At 42.0% G+C, this 22,131-nt stretch overlaps 1 non-coding gene across 1 annotated transcript; it reads left to right on the top strand.

Moving 5' to 3' along the window:
• Positions 1–8,042: 8,042 nt before the first annotated feature.
• On the top strand, positions 8,043–8,161 carry LOC145394860 (5S ribosomal RNA). The gene has a single exon (XR_013896505.1). It is a non-coding gene; the product is annotated as a 5S ribosomal RNA (ribosomal RNA).
• Positions 8,162–22,131: the final 13,970 nt, after the last annotated feature.

The following is a 22,131-nucleotide window of genomic DNA, read 5'->3' as shown; positions in this document are numbered from 1 at the left end:
TGTTGTTTGTTGTTTCTCCCAATATTCCTTACCATAGAAAACGTAAACGCATATCCAGCCCATTAGAGAACATCATACCTGCCGGGGGGAACCGCACCTGTACGGACTACTTATAGACCGTGGGAACCACTTTCTTTGTGATTTTCCTTCGTTTCTCGACCTAAGCAGAAGTTTTAACAAAAATTTTTTTTTTTTCCAAAAAGGCTCGGGACTGGGGGATGTCATAGGTGCGGAAAACCTCAGGACGTGACTGGTTAATGACCTAGAGCAGCTTGTACAGCACCCTGCCCGTATCCCTGACCGCCTTGGAGAGAGCTCCAACATACTTGACCTCTTTCTCACAACTAATCCTTCTGCTTACTCTGTTAATCTTTTCTCTCCGTTGGGCTCCTCCGATCACAACCTTATTACCTTAACCTGTCCTATCACTCTGGTACGGCCTGTGGACCCTCCAGGGAAACGTCGTCTGTGGCATTTTGGAGCTGCGGACTGGGAGGCCCTCAGGCAGTACTTCTTTGATTTTCCCTGGAATGATTATTGCTTCCATGGCTGGAAGCTATCTGAGTGTGCCTTGCGCATTACGGAGGTTATTCTCTCGGGTATGGAAGCATACATTCCTTTCTCATATCCTTTGACTAATGCAAGAAAGCCTTGGTTTAATCACGCTTATTCTAATGCTGTCCGCAACAAGGAGAAGGCCTACAAAAGGTACCGGAGCCAACCCACCCCTGAATCACATCATCTTTACGTTTCTGCCCGAAATCGTGCTAAGTCTGTTCTTCGCTCTACTAAAAATAATTTCATCCATACTAAATGCTCTCAACTCTCCAACTCGAATTCTTCCCGCTCCTTCTGGCACCTTGCCAAAAATCTTTCTAACAACTTTACCTCATCATCCTTCCCTCCTCTTTTCTACTCTGATGGTTCTGTAGCTATTTCTTCTACTGATAAAGCAGATCTCTTCGCACAGACTTTTTCCTCCAATTCCACCTTAGACGATTCCGGTGCTGTTCCTCCATCACTTCCCCCCTCTGACTTCCTCATGGCTGACATTAAAATTTCTTCAGTTGATGTTTTTTCTGCCATCACTGGCCTCTGTACTAACAAGGCATATGGGCCTAAAGGAGTCCCTCCTGTTGTTCTCAAGAACTGTGCTTCTGTGCTTACACCCTGCCTAGGCAAACTCTTTCGCCTTTGTCTGTCAACTTGTACCTTTCCTTCTTGCTGGAAGTTTGCTCTCATTCAGCCAGTCCCAAAGAAGGGTGACCACTCCCAACCCTCCAACTATCGTCCAATTGCTTTAACGTCCTGTATTTCAAAAGTTTTCGAGTTAATTCTCAATAGAAAAATTTTAAGGCATCTTTCCTATCACAACCTTCTTTCCGATCATCAGTATGGGTTCCATTAGGGACGCTCCACTGACGATCTTCTCACCTACCTTTCAGACTCCTGGTCATCCTCCTTTCGGGACTTTGGCAAAAGCTTTGCCATTGCACTTGACATCTCTAAGGCTTTTGATCGAGTCTGGCATAAATCTTTAATTTCCAAACTGCCCTCCTACGGTTTCTATCCTTCTATCTGTGCCTTCATCGCTAGCTTCCTTTCTGGTCGTTCTATAACCTCTGTTGTAGACGGCCCTTGTTCTCTTAGATCTATCAACAGTGGTGTTCCTCAGGGCTCTGTCCTATCACCAACTCTCTTCCTTTTATTCATCAATGATCTTCTAAGCTGTACATCTAACCCTATCCACTCATACGCTGATGACTCCACCCTTCACCTTTCCATTCGGTTCCCGCAACGCCCATCTCAACAGTTACTTCAACAAACAAGGGATGAGGCTATGGCACACCTAATGTCTGACTTGGCTCGTATCTCTGAGTGGGGTAAAAATAATATGGTTGTTTTTAATGCATCTAAAACTCAGTTCTTACACCTATCAACCTGAGAAAATCTTCCACAGGTATACCCACTAATGTTTAATAATATTCAGCTTAATCCTGCATCATCCTTGAACATACCTGGGGTTTCATTTACTCAGGACTTATCTTGGAAAGATCATATTACATCTCTTGTAAAATCTGCTTCTAAGAGATTGGGTGTGCTAAGCCGACTCCGCTCTTTCTTTACCCCCGCACAATTGTTGACTCTATACAGGGGTTTTATCTGCCCCTGTGTGGAGTACAACTCTCATGTGTGGGGAGGCTCCCCACATACAGCTCTCCTCAATATTGTGGAGTCAAAGGCTTTTCGTCTCATTAACTCTCCTCCTCTTACTGACTTCCTTCAACCTCTGTCTCTTCGCCGCACTGTTGCATCTTTATCTCTTTTCTGTCGCTAGTTTAATGGTCACTGCTCCTCTGAACTGACTGCTTGTATTCCTCCACCTCTACGACGGGCGCGTAGCACCCGTCTGGCAGCAAACTCTCATCCCTTTTCTGTCCAACTCTCTAATGCAAGAGTTAACCGTTACTCCCAGTCTTTCATTTATGCAACAGGTTAGCTCTGGAACTGTCTCCCTCTGTCTGTATTTCCTGCTGCCTATGATCTCCAGTCTTTCAAACGCAGTGTGTCCAGGCATCTCAATATGATCGGATCTTGAATTTGGCTCTCTATTGTATTTTGTTTTCCTCTTGGAGGGAACTGTTACTGCGGGCTCATGGCCTTTGGTTCTTTCTTCCTCGCATAAAAAAAAAAAGTACTACTACTACTGCTGCTACTACTACTACTACCATTTCTCCCCAACTCCCCCCTCCCCCACTCAGTCACTTACGGCTATGGTGGGGAGGGGGTAAGGGTCCGTATTATCAGCTTGGTGGAGCAGATAGTGCTTTGGCTCACTCATCCAACTCTAAACTGGAAGGACACGAGCTCAATATTTTGCTGGTAAGACTGTTGGACGGAGTTTATATTCTGTTGTCATTGTTCACCTTGCAGTATTATTATGGATCTGGAATATCACCTAATGCTGTGGGTCAAACTAGAGTTACGATATGGCAGCAAAAATTGTTTTATCACTATCTTTATTCGTTAATCTAAGCCTTCTTCTTCGTCTTTTCTACGGTGTGCGGTGTGGTGAGGTTAGGTGTCAGTTTTCTTATCAGCTTAGGGAGGTTTCTGGCAACACCTAAGTGAATACATCTGTATATAACTGGGTGTTTTTTCTCATGTTACTTATGTCTGTTAATCGACGTAAGTTTCAAAAGTAATATACAATAGAACGACAATTTGAAATATGAAGAATAAACTGTTAAGAGAAAGGAGATAAGAGTTCTAAACTTAGTTCTCCACAGTAATTTGGTGAGGGTTTCGTTCTTCAGAAGCTTATTTCCCGGAGTTCGCTCGCAGAAGGCAATACATTGGCACTACAGTACATAATTTCCTTAGTGCTTCATCTTGGCAAGTACCAGTTCTAGGATTAGTCTTTTCTTTCAGTTCAGTGTTCTTGATGGAAAGATAGAAATGTTGGGCTAAGTTAGAATTTATAGGGTATTCTCTACACGGAAGCAAGGTGAGAGAGATAATTAATTCACCTGGCCTCATTCCAACCCTACCTTCCTCTCACGCCAACGTCACCTGCCCACGTACTTTACATTTCCTCATTTCTGTGTTGTGGCTGTAGGTGTAACGTACGCCAGTGGGTAACCGAGGAAGGCTTATTAGTTTGCTCCGTGACGGCCCTGCCCTTTGAATTTAGGATACATAAGCTTCAAATATCTGTCCCAAAGTGACCTTGAATCTCCATTTCTTCTGCTTTGTTCACTGGTTCTGTATATTTGAATAAACCATACTTTCCGTGCTACCATGATAAAGGCCTTAATTAGATCATCCATTTTGGCCACCACCAGATGCCCTCATCCATCCAAAGGAATCACATAGCACATATTCTGTAAAAGGATTCTTTGAGTTTGATATAGCTACGTTCTGGAAAGAATGATAGGTAAAACAAGAAGCTGTTGATGACTATTGTCAGGCGATATTATTAAAAAAAGGGAAACTTCCTCCTCTATGGGATTACCTCTTCTACTATCGAAATGAAATTTTACTTTGGATAACGCCAGACTTTTCAGTAAATCATCTTAATTGGCAATGTTCCTGAAGCTTCAGAAAGTGGTGGCTTGCGTGTGAGGAAAACAATGATGTGAAATTAGCTGCCACAAAAACTAAAACAACACTGCCCACGTTCCCTAACCTCTGAGGAATAACAAACTTGTACCCTTCCTCCTCTCTTCTTTTCACCTACCCTCCCCCATTACACTTTTCACTCACCCATTCATCTATCCTATCTTCATTCAGCTTGCCTATCCGTATGACCGTCCACCTGTTCTTACGCCCTTCCATCAATCTCTCTCTTCATTATTCATAGCATCTTCAATACATCCTGTCATTCATCCATCAAATTTTATATGCATCTACATGTCAGTTCTGCTCTTCCTTATTTTTCCTTTCCTCTGCGTACCCATCCATTCATTGATCCATTCATTCATCCATCAAGCCATCCATCCATCCATCCATTCATCCATCCATACAACCTTCCATCCATCCAACCAAATCCCCAAACATCTGTCCATCCTCCCATCTTCCTTTTCATTTCCAATTCTTTCTGTTCAGTCATACATCTGTCCACAGTTTCAGTAACTTCCATCCATCTGTTCACTTGTCCAGTAATTCAAACAACCATCCATCCATTTATCTACCCATTTCGTACTCCAGTCTAACCATTTCTTCATTCATGCACCTTCCCATCCTTTGCTATGCGTTTTCTTACACTGTCCTGGCCACTTATTCTTCCATCTGTCCTTTAACTTGTTTGCTTATTCGTTCTTTATCACGTCTATTAATCTACTCTTGGTCATTCCGTCATCCATCCGTTAATAATTCCATTCACCTACCATTTTATGTCATGTCCCTACCCCTTTGTAAGCTTTTGTCCATTCAAATGCCTGTAATTCAGTTATACATCCATTCATCCATCAGTACATGGATTTTTTTTTTAGGTTGTAATCACCCACTCATTAATTCAGCCATGTATCAATTACTCCAGTCGTCACTAATCCATTCATTTATCCATCCGACTACTTACGTGTCCATCTATTCTCCCATTCAATCTTTATACATCCACTAATCTATTCATTTAAGCTTTAGGCGTTAATCCTTTCATCCATCTGTCCATTCATCCACCTTTCTATCTCTCCTCCCTTCTACCTCCCCATTACTAAATTCATTCAGCGTGCCACTATTAATTCATCAGTCTTCCTCAAACTGCCCATCTGTAAAGTCTAATTTACTCAAACGCTTAGGCCTCTCCATCCATGGAGCCAGTCCAGCCATTCATCTTATCCCTCTTATCCTTTCGCCCCCACTTTCCCCTGTCTCTACATTTTCTCTTGTCTTCTGTCTCTTTACATCCTCCTTTGTTCCTGCTCCTTCTTTCTACCTCGCCTCTTCCCCTTTTCCTCTTCCTCCCTTCCTCCTTTTTTTCTCCCTTCCCATCGCTTTCGTCCTTAATTTCTTCCTCCCCACCTCTCTTCTTCCTGTCTCTTGTTTATTCTCACCTCTTTCCTTTCCCTCACTTCTTTTTTCTTCCCATCTCTTTCTAAAGTCTTTCTATCCATCCTTCCTCTTTTCCTTAAGATCTTCCTGCTTTCATTCCTTCCATCCTTTCATCATTCCTACCTTCCTTTCTTCACCTTCTACTCCCCCTTCCCGCCTATGTCCTCCTCTTCATTCTTCCCTTTCTTGTTTTTTTCCTCTCCACCCCTTCCTTTCTTCCTTCCCCTTCTCTTTTCCCGTCCCTCCCTGCTCCCCTTCATTCATTTCTTCATTCCATCATATTCTCTCCTTCTTCTCTTCTGCCAGCACCCTCATCTTCTCTTCCTCCATTTTCTTCCTATTCCTTAATTCTCCCTTAATTCTTCCGGCACCCTTTTCCCTCCTTCGCCTCTTCTTAACACCTATCTCTTCTTCCTCCTTCTTCTTCTTCCTCTCCACCTTTCCCTCAGCTGCTTCCTCCCTCTCCCTCTCTTCTTCCTCCTTGTATGTGTGTGTGTGTTTTTTTTTTCTTGTTCTTTCTCCCTTTCCCCTACTTTCTGATTTCTCTCCATCTTTTTCCCTTCTATGCCACCCTTCCATCATCTCTCCTTCCCATGTTCTCTCTTCATATATCCCAGTCCCTCCCTTCCACCTCTCTATTCTCTTCCAATCTTCCTCTCTTCATATTTTCCTTCCCTCCATCTTTTTACTTCACCCGAGACTAAGTCCTGCGAGGTATTGTTTTAGTCGAGTTTCGTTGTTTGTTAGCAACATTTTGAAAAACGGCTGAATGAAATTATATGAAACTTGCAAAATAGGTAGGGCACTGGTCCCAAAAGGAAGTGATTAAATTTTGGAGGAGGTAAGCGAGTGAACTTGAAGGTCAAAATCAAGGTCGCAGATTTTCAGAGGGCTTTGACTTGAAAGCAGTTGAAGAGATATATACTATAAACATCATACAGGAAAGTGTAATATTGGCTTCCATTTGGCACCAAGACCTTTGACTTTAAGTGACCTTAAAAGGTCAAACTCAAGGTCACGGAAATTCTGGGGGCTAAAGCTTGAAACTGGTTGAAGATGAGATGTTTACTATAATCAAGATATAGGAAGTCTCATATGGGCCTTCATTTGGCACCATGACCTTTGACGTTGAATGACCTTTAAAGGTCAAATGCAACATCACGGATTTTCAGTGGGCCTAACTTGAAATCATTTGCGCCATTACCTTAGAATATAATTGTGCACTGGCACTAAATGGCAGTACCGATCCAGCATTTAACAGCTATAAAATATCTGCTGTCAAGCGGGGTTTGTAATGCCGGGCACCACCTGTTTCTACTTTTCTTCATTTCATATTCCTCCTCCTCCTAAACATCATCTTCATTCTCCGCCTCCTTCTCCTTCTTCCCATTCTCCCTCTCCTTCTTCTCCTCCTCCTGCTCCTCCTTCTCATTCCTCCTATATTATCCTTGTTCCCTTTCGCCTTCTCCTCTTTTCCTCCACCCTTGCTGCATTCCCTTCCGACCTCTTTCTTTCTCTACCTACTTTCTCCGCCACCCTTCCTCCTTTACTACCCTCTCTCTCCCCTTCCCTTTTCATCCTTTCCTATTCCCATTATCTTTCCTTTCTACCGTCTTATCCTCTTTTCAGTCCTTATATTTCCCCTTTTGTTCATCCATTTCTTCTCTTTTTTCGCTTTCCTTTTTCACTTCTTTATTCCCTCTGTCACTTTTCCTCTCTCCCTCTACTTCCTTCCTCTTCTCCTCATCCCTTCTGTTCCTCTCTTCCTACCTCCCCCTTTCCCATTCCCCCTTTGTCTCTGCCCTCTTCCCCCTAACTTTCATTTTTTTCTCTCCTCGTTTCACTCCTATTTCTTCCTTTTTTCCTCTTTCCTTTTCCCTCTTCTCCTTTCCCTTCCCTCACTCTCAGCCCTACTTTCTCCCGTCCTTCTCATATTTTTCTTCGATTTTCTCCATATTCTCCCTTTCCCTTCCCTCGCTTTCTGCCTCTAGCTTCCTCTTTCCACATTACCTTTCCCGTTCCTCTCCCCCTCTCTTTCTTATCTCCTTTTCCATCCCATATACCTCATTCTAGCTGCAGCCTCCTCCTTCTCCCCACCCATTACTTTTTCCCTCTATGTTCCCTTCCCTTCTCTCACATTCATTCCTCTTCCTCCTTCCTTTATGGCCTCTTCTCCCCCTTTACCTTTCCCTTTTCCCCCCTCAATCCTCTTTTTTTCTCTTCATCCTTTTCTTTTCCCTCATCATTTCACTTAATTTTGCTCCGCACACCCCTTCCCTCCATCCCCTTTCCCCTCTTTTATCCTCCTCATGTCCCTACACTCCCAACCTCCCCAACAGTTGTCCAACACACATTTGGAATGCTCTCGTGCGTTTAGGAGGCTTCCTGGCACATGATCCTTGGCAAGTCATTTCCGCATATGCCATGTGTACCCTTCGGAGAGGCAATGTGATTTTTATACTTTATGCTGCTAAAAGGCAATTTTTACTTAGTTCAACGGCCATGCCACGTTGAGTACACCGCTTCCCGTCCGATCAGCGAAGGTAAGCAACGCTGGGTCTGGTTAGTACTTGGATGGGTGACCACCTGGGAACACCAGATGCTGTTGGCATAACGTTCTCCCTACGTGTAAAGTGGGGTTGGTGGAGGATTAATGCTCCTCCCTGTAAAACAATTAACTCTAAGCCCTTGGCCACCCCGTTAGGGATACATGGCGTCTGGCAATGAATGAATGAAAGAGCCGTCCTTAATAAAGAGATAATAAGTTGTGTGAATTGTGTGCGTGTGCACTGATGTAATGTAACTTAACCTAGATTATCCCAGCTTAACCCAACTGCAGTCTAAATTAACCTAAACTATACTAACCCATCCCAATTTAAGCGCATTTCACGAATTGACTAAGGATTTCACGAAATGACTGATTTCACTGTCCGCCAATAATGAATAAATGTACATCATATATATATATATATATATATATATATATATATATATATATATATATATATATATATAGATGCCTACTGGAATGTATATGGAAAGTTTGACGCTCCAGCCGAGAATCGAACCCGCGACCTTTAGACGGAAGTCAGATACCGTTGCCCCTACACCAAAAGTTCACAAGGGTCAAGCCACCTAAATTCTATGAAGAACAAGCAAGTCCGCTACTGGGGGATTTATTTCATTTCCAAGCCATATGATGATACGTATTTCAGACACCCCAAGCTTTTTGCTTAGCCCCTCGCAACTCTGGCAAGCGACGATGCAGTTTTAATCTGTCCCAGACTGAACACGAGCGTATTCCTTTATATGTTAACTAATTACACATTGCACGTGCGTACGACTGCGGAAAGTTTTTGACGTTCCAGGAGGGAATCGATCCAAAGACCTCTGAACAGAAGTCAGGCACTGTTATCACTATATCACGGCGTAATGAAAGCTCGTGTAATGTGTGTTTTTCCAACATATTCGAAGACGCTTGTGTACTGGCTGTCACTTGCCGAGTTCCGTGGAGTTTACAATCTGCCAACCTTCGTGACCGGAAGAGCTTACAATTCACTGCCACACACAATGGTGTGTGGATACGAGAACGAAAGCGTCATAAGTACGTGACAGCTGCACATGTTTTAGACCTGCTGTGGCGGGGTAGGTTCGAGCCCAATAGGTTAGGGTGCTTAACTGTTCGATGGTATTTATCCTGTCGTTAATATATAAACATTTTTATTATTATTACTACTATTATTATTATTATTATTATTATTATTATCAGAATCATCATTATTATCATATTGCACTCCCCCCCCCCACACACACACCGATATATCAGTTCTCCCCTCCCCATTCAAGCCGCCACATATTTTTCTCTTAAATTTATCTTCCTTACTATTCAATTACTTTCATTACTTTTAATATCTTCAGCTTTTTCTCCTTTCAGTCTCATCTCGTTCATTCATATCCCTATCTTATTGGCAAGTCCCTCCAGTCTAACACAAGTTTCTGAATCTACAGTACATAATGGTGGGCCGAGTGGCGGGTAGTAACGCATAGTATCGATGATGAATAAGGAGCTACGAGGTGGGTAGGTGATGAATGAAGCAAGTGGTTGAGAAGGGTGGATGATGAATAATGCAGGAAGTAGAGAAGGGTTGATGATGAATAAGGCAGGAGGTTGAGAAGGATGGGTGATGAATAGGGCAGCAGGTGAAGGGTGGATGGTGAATAAGGCAGCAGATGAAGGGTCGATGATGAATAAGGCAGGAGGTGAAGGGTGGATGATGAATAAGGCAGCAGGAGAAGGGTGGATGATGAATAAGGCAGCAGGAGAAGGGTGGATGATGAATAAGGCAGCAGGTGAAGGGTGGACGATGAATAAGGCAGCAGGTGAAGGGTGGACGATGAAAAAGGAGCTAGGAGGTGGGTAGGTAATGAATAAGGCAGGAGGTGGAAAAGGGTGGATGATGAATAAGGCAGGAAGTACAGAAGAGTTGATGATGAATAAGGCAAGAGGTTGAGAAGGATGGGTCATGAATAGGGCAGCATTGGATGCTGAATAAGGCAGCAGGTGAAGAGTCGATGATGAAAAAGGCAGGAGGTGAAGGGTGGATGATGAATGAGGCAGCAGGTGAAGGGTGGATCATGATTAAGGCAGCAGGTGAAGGGTGGATGATGAATAAGAAAGCAGGTGAGAGGTGGATGTTGAATAAGGCAGGAGGTGGAGAAGGGTGGATGATGAACAAGACAAAAAGTGGAGAAGGGAGGATGATGAATAAGGCAGGAGATGGAGAAAGGTGGCTGATGAATTAGGCAGGAGGTGAAGGGTGGATGATGAATAAGGCAGAAGGTGAAGGATGGATGATGAATAAGGCAGGAGGTGAAGCGTGGATGATGAATGAGGCAGCAGGAGAAGGGTGGATGATGAATAGGGCAGCAGGTGCAAGGTGGACGATGAATAAGGCAGTAGGTGAAGGGTGGATGATTGCGAATGCAGCAGATTAAGTGTAGGTGATGAATAAGGCATCAGATGAAGGGTGGATGATGGAGATAGCAGGAGGTGAAAGGTGGATGATGAATAAGGCAGGAGGTGAAGGGTAGATGATAAATGAGGCTGGAGGAGGAGAAAGACTGATGGTGATAGGGAAGCAGGAATAGTGATAATCATGAGAGGGCAGTTTGGGAATAAAAGATTTGTTTCTGACTTTGTCGAAAGACATTGCGATGTCAAATGCAGTAGCAAAAATGTCAACAAAGCCCTGATAAGGGGAGATATGAACTCTGAAAGAAAGAAGCTAGCCAGTGGAACCTGTCTGACGGAATCCATACCACTGCTAACAAAGAACATTTTTAGATTATTGCAAGCGCTCGTGGGCCCTTCGGGCCCGAGTAGACTCGATTTCTAAACGTCCCGGTACCGAATGAACTGTTTTCCGAACCAAACATTGATCGCTCTGAACTCTAATAAAAAATCATCAATCGAGATGGAGCCAAGTTTTTCGACATCAGGGAATTCCTGAGATTTTCATGCCAATTTTAGTGCACCAGGACGCCTCCGTACCAAAGAAAGGCCCCCTCACCTCGCTTCGGGAATGGAAGCCAAGTTGTCCGAATGCTTGTCCGAGATATTAACCACTCGGCCACGGGAACCGACCGGGCCCCGGGATCGGCGTTTATTGGTCAAAATTTGATCGTTCATTAAATATAGTAAATGTTTTTCAATCGTGATGGGACCAAGGTTTTCTAACATCAGCGAATTTTTTGTGATTTTTGTGCCAATTTTGGTGCGATTTGAATGTGTAGTTTCGGCTGCCCAAAATACACACACACACACACACACACACTCACGGCTACTGCTGTAGTATATTAGATTTTACAAAATCTTCTTAAGGAGAAACAAGTAGACTCATCAATGCCGTGTTACCTTGTGCAGCAGGACATTACACATTCATGCGGTGGTTTCGATATAAGATTTTGAGGGTCTTTCACTTTTTAAATCTTCTTCATTCAGTTAATTGAGGAAGAGATGATATTATCAACACCTTACACACTCAGACCTGTATTTGATATTAACTTCAGTAATATACATAACAAAGTCGGCGCTGAGTTTACTTCTGTGCTGTACATTGTCAGCGCATTATGTTTTACCAATATTTCATCTCTGAAACCAGCAAAAATGTACCATGGATAGTGCTGAAAAATCACATAATCATCATCATCTAGACCTCTTTTCCTGTCTAATGATAGGCAGAGACAGGGACCAGAGAGCAAGAAAACACCTAATAGCAGAATAAACAGTCACAAGTCTAGCCCCCGGAATATTGACGCCACGTGTATACGAGAATTTACGTGCTTCATACCCCCTATCAGCTAGAGTCAATCCGACGACTATCATTTCACAGGGAATGGGCAAGGCTGCCAAACCCATGTCGTATACTCCTCTATATAAAATTCTTCCATCCAGCTTGATCAACTCACAGGTCCCTAATCTCATCACCCTTCATAATTCGCTTTGTCACACACTCATTTAACATTCCTATCCACTGTCTTGGCCTACCATGCCTCTTCCCACCTTCAAATTGACTCAGATAGTATACCCTTTTCACCATTCTATTCAAACTCCTAGTCTCCACCAGGCAATACCCTCTTAGCACATTCTCTTCGAATCTGGTGTCCACAGACTACTTGCTCCTCATCTTTCTCGAATCCCATTATTCCGTATCATATCCACTCCCCTTACTCCGCACACTTTTCTCAACAACCCCATTTCCAATACTCATAAATTTTCATTTTCATTCCACATCATGGTCTCACACCCTTTTGTACCTGAAGCCAGAAAAACACCCTCATGCAAGCCTCTCGCTGGTGCTGAAGCTGCATATAAGACGAAAGTGAGTGTAGGAACAATGTTTGTCATCCAAAATCATTATACCAAACAGCATTATCAGCCACAGTACGTCAGGAGGAGTAGACTGTAGCACCAGTCGAGGTGGATGGAAACCTGATGACAGGGAGTGCTGGAGCTCCCGTTTCATCAGCCCTCAGAACTAGTTCCTGACCATCCCCCTTTGCTGAACTTTTTCAGTGTCTCAGTTACACAGAGAGTAGGCCAGCATGCTCTCCAATATAAATTTCTCTAACTATCTGCACCAAACTACATGCATGGTACACACTACACGTCCTTTTCCAAAAAATAAAAAAAATCATGGCGTCTCAACACTCAGCCTCGGAGTCCCCGGGGAGGGGGGACCATAAAAGCCCCCACCTTCCGCCTCTCTCCTGGTGACGACTTGAGCTGCCTGGAACCACTGTCTGACTCACTTCTTCATTTCTGCAACATTCGCAGCCTTTCCTCTAACTTTCGCTCTGTTGAGCACCACCTCTCCTCCTCTAAACCTCACCTTCTCTTTCTAACTGAGACTCAGTTGTCTAAGGCAACTGACAGCAAACCCTTTTCTGTACCCTCCTACTTTCTCTATACTCATTTCAAAGCCAAAGGTGGCTGTTGTGTATATATACGCACCGACTTATCTTGCTCTCGTGTTCCTGAACTCGATTCTCCTGAATTCTCTACACTCTGGCTTCAGCTTTCCTGTCATTCTCTGACTAAATATATCTGTGCTGTTTACTTATCCCCTAATTCTATTGACTATAAAAAATTCTTCAACTATCTTACTTCTACGATGGAACACATTCTATCCATTTCTCCTTTCTCTGAGATCTCCATTTTAAGAGACTTCAATGTTCACCACCAACTTTGGCTCTCCTCTCCTTTCACTGATTCACCTGGTGAACAAGCCTACATCTTTTCTATCCTTAATGACCTAGTGCAGCTTGTACAGCACCCTACCCGTATCCCAGAACCCCTTGGAGAGAGCTCCAATGTACTTGACCTCTTCCTTACAACTAATCCTTCTGCTTACACTGTTAATCTTTTCTCTCCGTTGGGCTCCTCTGATCACAACCTTATCACCGTAACCAGTCCTATCACTCCGGTACGGCCTGTGGACCCTCCAGGGAAACATCATCTGTAGCATTTTGGAACCACGGATTGGGAGGCCCTTAGGCAGTACTTCTTTGATTTTCCTGGAATTATTATTGCTTCCATGGTCGGGAGCCATCTGAGTGTGCCTTGCGCATTACGGAGGTTATTCTCTCAGGCATGGAAGCATACATTCCATTCTCGTATCCTTTGTCTAACACAAGAAAGCTTTGGTGTAATCACGCTTGTTCTAATGCTGTCCACAACAAGGAGAGGGTCTACAAAAGGTATCGTAGCCAACCCACCACCGAATCAAATCATCTTTACATTTCTGCCCGAAATCGTGCTAAGTCTGTTCTTCGCTCTGGTATAAATCATTTCATCCATACTAAATGCTCTCAACTCTCCAACTCTAATTCTTCCCGCTCCTTCTGGCACCTGCCAAAAACCTTTCTAACAACTTTACCTCATCATCCTTCCCTCCACTTTTCTACTCTGATGGTTCTGTAGCTATTTCTTCTACTGATAAAGCAGATCTGTTTGCACAGACTTTCTCCTCCAATTCCACCTTAGACGATTCCGGTGCAGTTCCTCCATCGCTTCCCCCCTCTGACTACCTCATGGCTGACACTGAAATTTCTTCAGCTGATGTATTTTCTGCCATCATTGGCCTCAATACTAACAAAGCATATGGGCCTGATAGAGTCCCTCCTGTTGTTCTCAAGAACTGTGCTTCTGTGCTTACATCCTGCCTAGGCAAACTCTTTCACCTTTGCCTGTCAACTTGTACCTTTACTTCTTGCTGGAAGTTTGCTCTCATTCAACCAGTCCCAAAGAAGGGTGACCATTCTCAATCCTCCAACTATTGTCCAATTGCTTTAACATCCTGTATTTCAAAAGTTTTCGAGTCAATTCTTAATAGAAAAATTATAATTCATCTTTCCTATCACAACCTTCTTTCTGATCGTCAGTACGGGTTCCATCAGGGACGCTCCACTGGCGATCTTCTCACCTACCTTTCAGACTCCTGGTCATCCTCCTTTCGGGACTTTGGCGAAAGCTTTGCCATTGCATTAGACATCTCTAAGGCTTTTGATCGAGTCTGGCATAAATCTTTAATTTCCAAACTGCCCTCTTACGGGTTCTATCCTTCTATCTGTGCCTTCATCGTTAGCTGTTGTAGACGGCCATCGTTCTTCTCCTAGATCTATCAACAGTGGTGTTCCTCAGGGCTCTGTCCTATCACCAACTCTTTTCCTATTATTCATCAATGACCTTCTAAGCTGTACATCTAACCCTATCCACTCATACGTTGATGACTTCACCCTTCACTTTTCCATTCGGTTCCTGCAACGCCCATCTCAGCAGTTACTTTAACAAACAAGGGATGAGGCTATGGCACACCTAATGTCTAACTTGGCTCGTATCTCTGACTGGGGTAAAAATAAGCTGGTTATTTTTAATGCATCTAAGACTCAGTTCTTACACCTATCAACCCGACAGAATCTTCCACAGGTATACCCTCTAATGTTTAATAATATTCAGCTTAATCCTGCATCATCCTTGAACGTGCTTGGGGTTTCGTTTACTCGGGACTTGTCTTGGAAAGATCATATTACATTTCTTGTAAAATCTGCTTCCAAGAGATTAGGTGTGCTAAGCCGACCCTGTTCTTTCTTTACCCCTGAACAATTATTGATTCTATTCAGGGGTTTTATCCGCTCCTGTGTGGAGTACAACTCTCATGTGTGGGGAGGCTCCCCACATACAGCTTTTCTCAATAGGGTGGAGTCAAAGGCATTTCATCTCATTAACTCTCCTCCTCTTACTGACTCCTTTCAACCTCTGTCTCTTTGCTGCACTGTTGCATCTTTATCTCTTTTCTATCGCTATTTTAATGGTCACTGCTCCTCTGAACTGTCTGCATGCATTCCTCCACCTCTACGACGGGGTGTAGCAGCCGTCTAGCAGTAAACTCTCATCTCTTCTCTGTCCAACTCTCTAATGCAAGAGTTAACCGTTACTCCCAGTCTTTCATTTATGCAACAGGTCAACTCTGGAACTGTCTCCCTCTATCTGTATTTCCTGCTGCCTATGATCTCCAGTCTTTCAAACGCAGTGTGTCCAGGCATCTCGAAATGATCTGATCTTGAATTTGGCTCTCTATTGTATTTTGTTTTTGTCTTGGAGGGAACTGTTATTGCGGGCTCATGGCCTTTGATTCCTTCTTCCTCGCATTAAAAAAAAAAAAAACGCTAAAATGACGAAAAATTTGCAGTTTGGTGGTGTAGCCGAGATTATTCAAGGACAGGAGTATGTGATTATCTGACTTGTTCTCTTTCTCCACCGCGCTCCTTAAGCTATAAAATATTAGGTGTTTAATAAACAAAAAAAAAAAAAAAAAAACAGAAAATGAAGGCATATAATGAACATAGCAGTACTTAAACATTCTAAATATGTCGAGAAAAGGAGACTAAATTGCAAATGAGGAGTAAAACAGAAAGTGAGGATTGAAGATGTCAACCTTTAACTCTTCCGAGACCCATACCCTTAATTTAAAGACAGATGCCCAACAAACAAGTTGTAACGAGTGTAAGAATTACTTCCCATGCTTCAGTTTTATATACTGCAAGTGAGGATACAGCCCTCTTCAGGTTTATACCCAAAATAATCCGAAATTGTCATATACTCCCAACACAGTTATCGAAGTGTGTGTGTGGGGGGGAAATAATTTATAATTTTCCGTGTTCGTACGTTATAAAAGAACTTAAATCTATATGCAATTCAACTTTATACATAGCTGCTTATGTATTCTGTATTATTATTTTTTTTAATACTTCATAAAATATTATTAGTGTGCTTTCGAAAACAATGTCAGTTAAAAGGCATCACGTATGGTTCCTGCCCAGATACAGCACTGTGCCTTGCTAACCCCGCCAGACGTTCCGCGGAGTACAAGTTGTATAATATACTGAAAGCTTATAATATGAGCTGGCACTAATTTCTAAGTTTTGCGAGAGGCAAGTGAAAGTGTCACTTGATTTCCAATCTTGTCGGGAAGTAGGGCATTTACTGGTGCAGAATTTGGCCTCGATATAGGCTTTGCAACATGTAAAAAAGCGCGGACGGAAATGCTGTATTGACGCCACGATGTTGTTTTGTGTTGTTGATATTATGTGGGTATGTTCCCCCGGCTGTGGTTGATACTATCCCAGAATCACACATCGTACTGTGTAGCTAACAGCCTTGTTTATTTTGACTACCAGTAAATTATTATCACTTTACTTCTTTCGTTTCCCTAAAACAAACCGTCACAGGTACATTTTATATGCATGGATGCATGAATAAACAATAGGATTTAAATGAACTTTCACGTGGCGCCGTTAGAAAAAGATATTGCATCCAGAGAGAGAGAGAGAGAGAGAGAGAGAGAGAGAGAGAAAGAGAAGGAGAGAGAGAGAGAGAGAGTTTTTCAATAATTTATAAATAATAAGTTGTTTGCTAATTTTTGTATGTCTAGTTATTGCTAATGGGATCCACATGCATACAGGCGGGTACAGTATAACCATGTAAGGTAGTCACAAGAGAATAATCTTAACACTACAGTCATATACTCGTTCGTATGGAAATAATATATCCCAGTTCTCTCGTAACCGTACGAAAGTCTAAACATAACACACAATAACGTTTCAACCCCTGTTAAAATTCAGTCGTTGCAAATAAGGACACTTACTGTTGTCACGGATTTAATTTAAGAGTAAAGCCAGAGAGCGGGAATGGGAAAGCTATTCATTTAACCGAAAATAATTTCGAGATAAGAACAAAACTACGAAATACGACTACAAACAGACTTCTGCTTAAAGGATGATAAAGCAAACTCATATATTGCTGAACAGCTGATTAACTTGTTCTGTAAAAGTTTCTTTTGAATGGGACAAGTGATTGATGTTGAGGTGAGTGTAGTCCACTGATAACAGATAGAGGGGAGGAGTATGGGAAAAATACGAAATTGTGGAATGAAGGAAGGGGGAGGGAAGGAGTAGAGAGGTGCCTTGGAAAAGCACCGAGGCGAGACCAGAAATAATGAAGAAAGTGTAAAAATACGAAAAATAATTGTTGGATCGTTGGAAATAGATGAAAGAGTTATGTTACGATACTCGTCTAGAAGAGATGATGGGGAAGAAAACGACAGGCGGGGAAACAGAGCAATAAACGAAGAAAATGGAGAAAGAGGAAAGTGGAGAACCGATCTATGAATGGAGAAGAAATAAAAGGAATTGGAGTCAAGATGACACCGAAGAAATGAATGGAAACAGAAGGAAAGAGGAAACAAAGGAAGGTGACAGAAAAGGTGAGAAAATTACAACTGAAAACTAAAATGAACGCTAATGAGGCGAGGCAACTAGAAAGGGGAGTCTCGAAATAACTAATAGGTACGAAAGGGAAACATGGAATAACGTAAATGAGAAAGGGAGAGGAAGACCGAGAAATACAGAACATAATGTCTAATAGAGAAATGCCAAAACCTCAAAGGAGAGAACATGACTTAATAATGTAAGAAATTATGAATTCCAGTTTGCAGTAAAGAAATATGGAAAAGAAAAATGAAAGAAAATATTGAAAAAACGACGATGAAATGTGTGAACCATACTGAACTGATGAAATACAGAAATGGGTAAATGATGTACGTTTGAGGCAACGTGATGAAGATAACTTTTTTTGATTATTATTTATTTAATGGGAATGGCTACCTAACAGGAGATGTGAGTGCGACTTTGTACGTTAGAGCTAATGGTATTCCATAGGAGTAACCAAGAATTCGAAAACTTGAACGATGACTGATGGGGCCATTTTCACTTACCAGTGGAACGACTGTTCTACTTACGTCTCCTCATTCATCCTGTTTCTTAATCCTACCCATCCCATATATAACAGTAAGAACAGGTAGGATGATTATAATGATGATGATCATGATAACGTTAGTGATACTACTCACATTAACTGCCATCCCTATTTTATATTGTCTTTTGAATTTCGCTTGGGTTTCCTGGCATATCCTTTGGAACGGTAGTAACATGCAATCATACATTTGCTCTGTGTTCACACAGTTGTAACATAAATGAATTCGTGTATATTTGGTGACTGAGAATGTCGCCGAGACGTGTTGACACAAATACGTCCAAGTGGCCTTGCTGCCTTGTTATACAAACGTCCCTTAACATCCCTGTCCCCCGGGGGGAAGGTGGCTGGGAGAAGGCAGGGAATATCTTTAGTAAGCAGTTCACCTGGCTCACGTTCAGATGAGTCTGGGAGTTGCAACCACTATTGCCGATTTTCATTTTTCTCGTTTTTAACCAGCACTAATGAAATTTCAAGCTTCTACCAATGAGTACTGTGCTCAGTTGCTTCGCGTTCAGTTTTTCTTCTAAACCATTTAAACTTTTACTGCTTTTATCTTCTCTGTGTTTTGCCCCTTCTCAGTTTTCAAATACTGCCTCCCTGTGTGAACTTTTCAATCAAAATTTACACAAGTAACCGTCTAGTCAGAGGATGAGCAAATATTTTGGCATGTGGTTCTCTTTCAGAATTTTTGTTTCCTAAGCCACACACCTTACTCAGTATCAAGTACGTGGCAATACCACCATCCTGTGCCTGATATTCGTATAATTATACAATACTAAAATTTTGCGAAAATGATGTATGGCTAGAGCGTGTGGTTAAAAATTCCCTGAAAAGACTTTTGCCGTTGTAAAGCAACATGAGTATCAAAATCTGTGTAATTAACACAATAAAGCAGAATAAGCAGTCTCATTGACGGAGGTATGCTTTTGGATCTCGTTTATTTGCATGCTGTTTCATTACCCACATAACTCTCTAGCTGTGAGATTAATAACTGGGCTTTCGAAGAATGAACAGCTATAGTCCTTGGTCTTGTTAAACGCCGTGACGAGCCACACGATTATTATTATTTCATTTTTTTTTTTTTTTTTTTTTTTTGCCCAAATGTGTCCCTAGGGTTCTACTTGTTCCACTTTTGGTTTAGTCTTACCCATATACAAAGCGAGTCGTCCAACAATCCATCTCCATCCTTTTGTCCCCCACCCCCCTCCCGACACCAGGGGACTGCATTTGCGTGGCTCCTGCTCCTTACTAGTTCGTTTATGCATATGACTCATCAATACACTCCTGTATGCCCTTGTGCCATCTTTGTCGACGATGTAAAGTATAAAGAACATACAAAAGAGTATCAACCGCTTCAGTACGATGGAGATATTTGGATTTTATTATTCATACTCCCAGAAGCTGTTATTTTATTTACAGGTATCGTGCAAGGTTAGAAACAGTTTCTATTGCTCTCTTCAGTACGATTGCGTCTTCTTTGTCCTTCCTATATCTAATTAATTTCAATCAGTCAAAGGGAAACATCTCTTGGTAACTGGCTTAACTTGTAAGGCCGAATATCAATAAAAGAGAATCTTTATCTGTCAGTCTGTCTGTCCTCTACAGAACTCGAGGGGAAGGGACCTAGAACTCTTTAAACAGGTCTAACATGTACAACTATTTATGACGATTTGAAGTGTGTACATTATGGTTTGTACAGTGGCGCCCCTGATGGTCGATAAGAACTAATTAGACAGAAATCAACATGGTAGAAACATGGTAGCCAGTTAACGTCTTTTTTTTTTTTTTTACATCTATATCCTTATCACTATTGGCTACATCGGGCCGGCTGCGTGGAAGGATTGGTGGGGTGGGCAAAGTAGATGGGGTGAGTGGGTGGGTACCTTATTGACTAGCGTTGGGTTTGATTCGGGGTATCCTCATTTGTATCTCTGCATACAACCAAAAGGCAATGAAACAGAACTTGATCAGCACTTCAGCGAGATGTGGTGATGGGCAGAACAGGTTACTGGAAAGAGCAATGCAAGGACATTCTCAATAGGCAAATGAGCACGAGACAAATGGTCGTAGGACAAGTGCGTGTCAAATAAATGGTCACTAGAATGAAAAAGAAAAATGCACACAAAATAAAAATTATTGCTCACTAGACAAATGCTCATAAGACACATACTCAGAAGAAAAATGCTCAAATGACGAATGCTCTCAAGAAAAATGTTCATTTGACAGATGTTCACAAATCAGATGCTTATAAGGCAACTTATCACAAGACGGATACTCTCAAGACAAATGTTCAAAAGAGAATGATCGGTCAGCAAATTTTCAGAAGATAAAAGCTCACAAGACAAATGTTCAAAACAAATGCTCACAAGACAAACGTACATAAGCTAAATTCGTTCTTTGCAATTTTCACAAGGAAAATGTTCATAACATAAATGTTGGCAAGACAAATGCTAGGAATAATAATATTCTCAAAACAAATGTTCAAACGGCACGACAGGTCACCTTAAAACAAATTTTCGAAAGACAAATGCTTTCATGACACTTCCTTATTGTTGATTAGAAAATTGCACTAATATTCGCATACGATAAATCCTTGGCAGTTACGAATCAGCGTTAAAAGAGGTAAACATTTAACAACTCTTGGTCTGGTAACAACAGGATGGAGATTCTTTGTCTGTCACGGAGGCATTTAGTCTTGGAATTAGTTATAAGAGTTGACTAGTGACCAGAGAGTCTTAAGGAATAGTTGTCCAAGCTTTGGTTTGGATCACACACACACACACACACACACACACACACACACACACACACACACACACTGTCACGGGGTTTTTGGGATTATGCAATATTAATGAATAATATTCAGTAATACTTGATACTTTAAAATGTTACTTGAGAACAGGACAATGAAATGACTTGTGAAAATCAAGCAATGATTACTTTATGCCGGCTTACTTCGCCGATTCTCTAAGGACGAGAATTTATAAACTTTCTCAACAGTACACAGGAGAGATTAATTAGTCACAAGTGCTGTTTATTGGTACTGTTAGCCTCTGGAGAAAGTGACTCCACCCATGACAATCAATATCTAATGCTATTAATGATACACAAGTTCTTGCCGGTGCATTAACTCCTAGATGGCACAACGGATTTAAGTTAATAAAGGACTGGCCTAAGTACCAATTATGAATAATGCAAAGCATTATGCAAACTAGGAGCGATAACTAGAATAAGCTTAATGTGGAGAAATAAAAAGCGAGCTTACATTACATCAAGCTCAAAGAAAAGAACTGAAAATTTATTAATTACAATGAAACAAATTTACGTTACATGTTTCAAAATGAATTCAAAATAACAAAGAGAATACACTCACTTGCTCACTCACAAGCTAAACTAAACTCTTAAGCCTAGGAAAAACGAAAAGAAAATACTGGTAAGAAAAGTGGGCTAAGCGGAAATTGGGGAGTCGGTGTGTAGGACGGACGCTGCACACGCTAAACTTCTCGCTGGCTCACACTAGGTGGAGATTCAGGAACCCGCTGAAGAAAGACCTGGTCTCATGGTGCTTCAATCCTAACTGGTTCAAATTATGAGAGAGGGGTGAGTGTCGGCCGCGCTCTTGCTAATGGAATTAATGTGAGTGATACATACCCATAACAAATCACTCAGGGAAAGTGCTAATGTCGCGTGCAAGGATGATCACTTAT

Source organism: Coenobita brevimanus, chromosome 28 (genome assembly GCF_032717465.1).
Source record: "Coenobita brevimanus isolate Jiangsu-jjx chromosome 28, ASM3271746v2, whole genome shotgun sequence".
NCBI lineage: Eukaryota > Metazoa > Arthropoda > Malacostraca > Decapoda > Coenobitidae > Coenobita > Coenobita brevimanus.
This window is presented reverse-complemented; position numbering and strand designations above follow the sequence as displayed.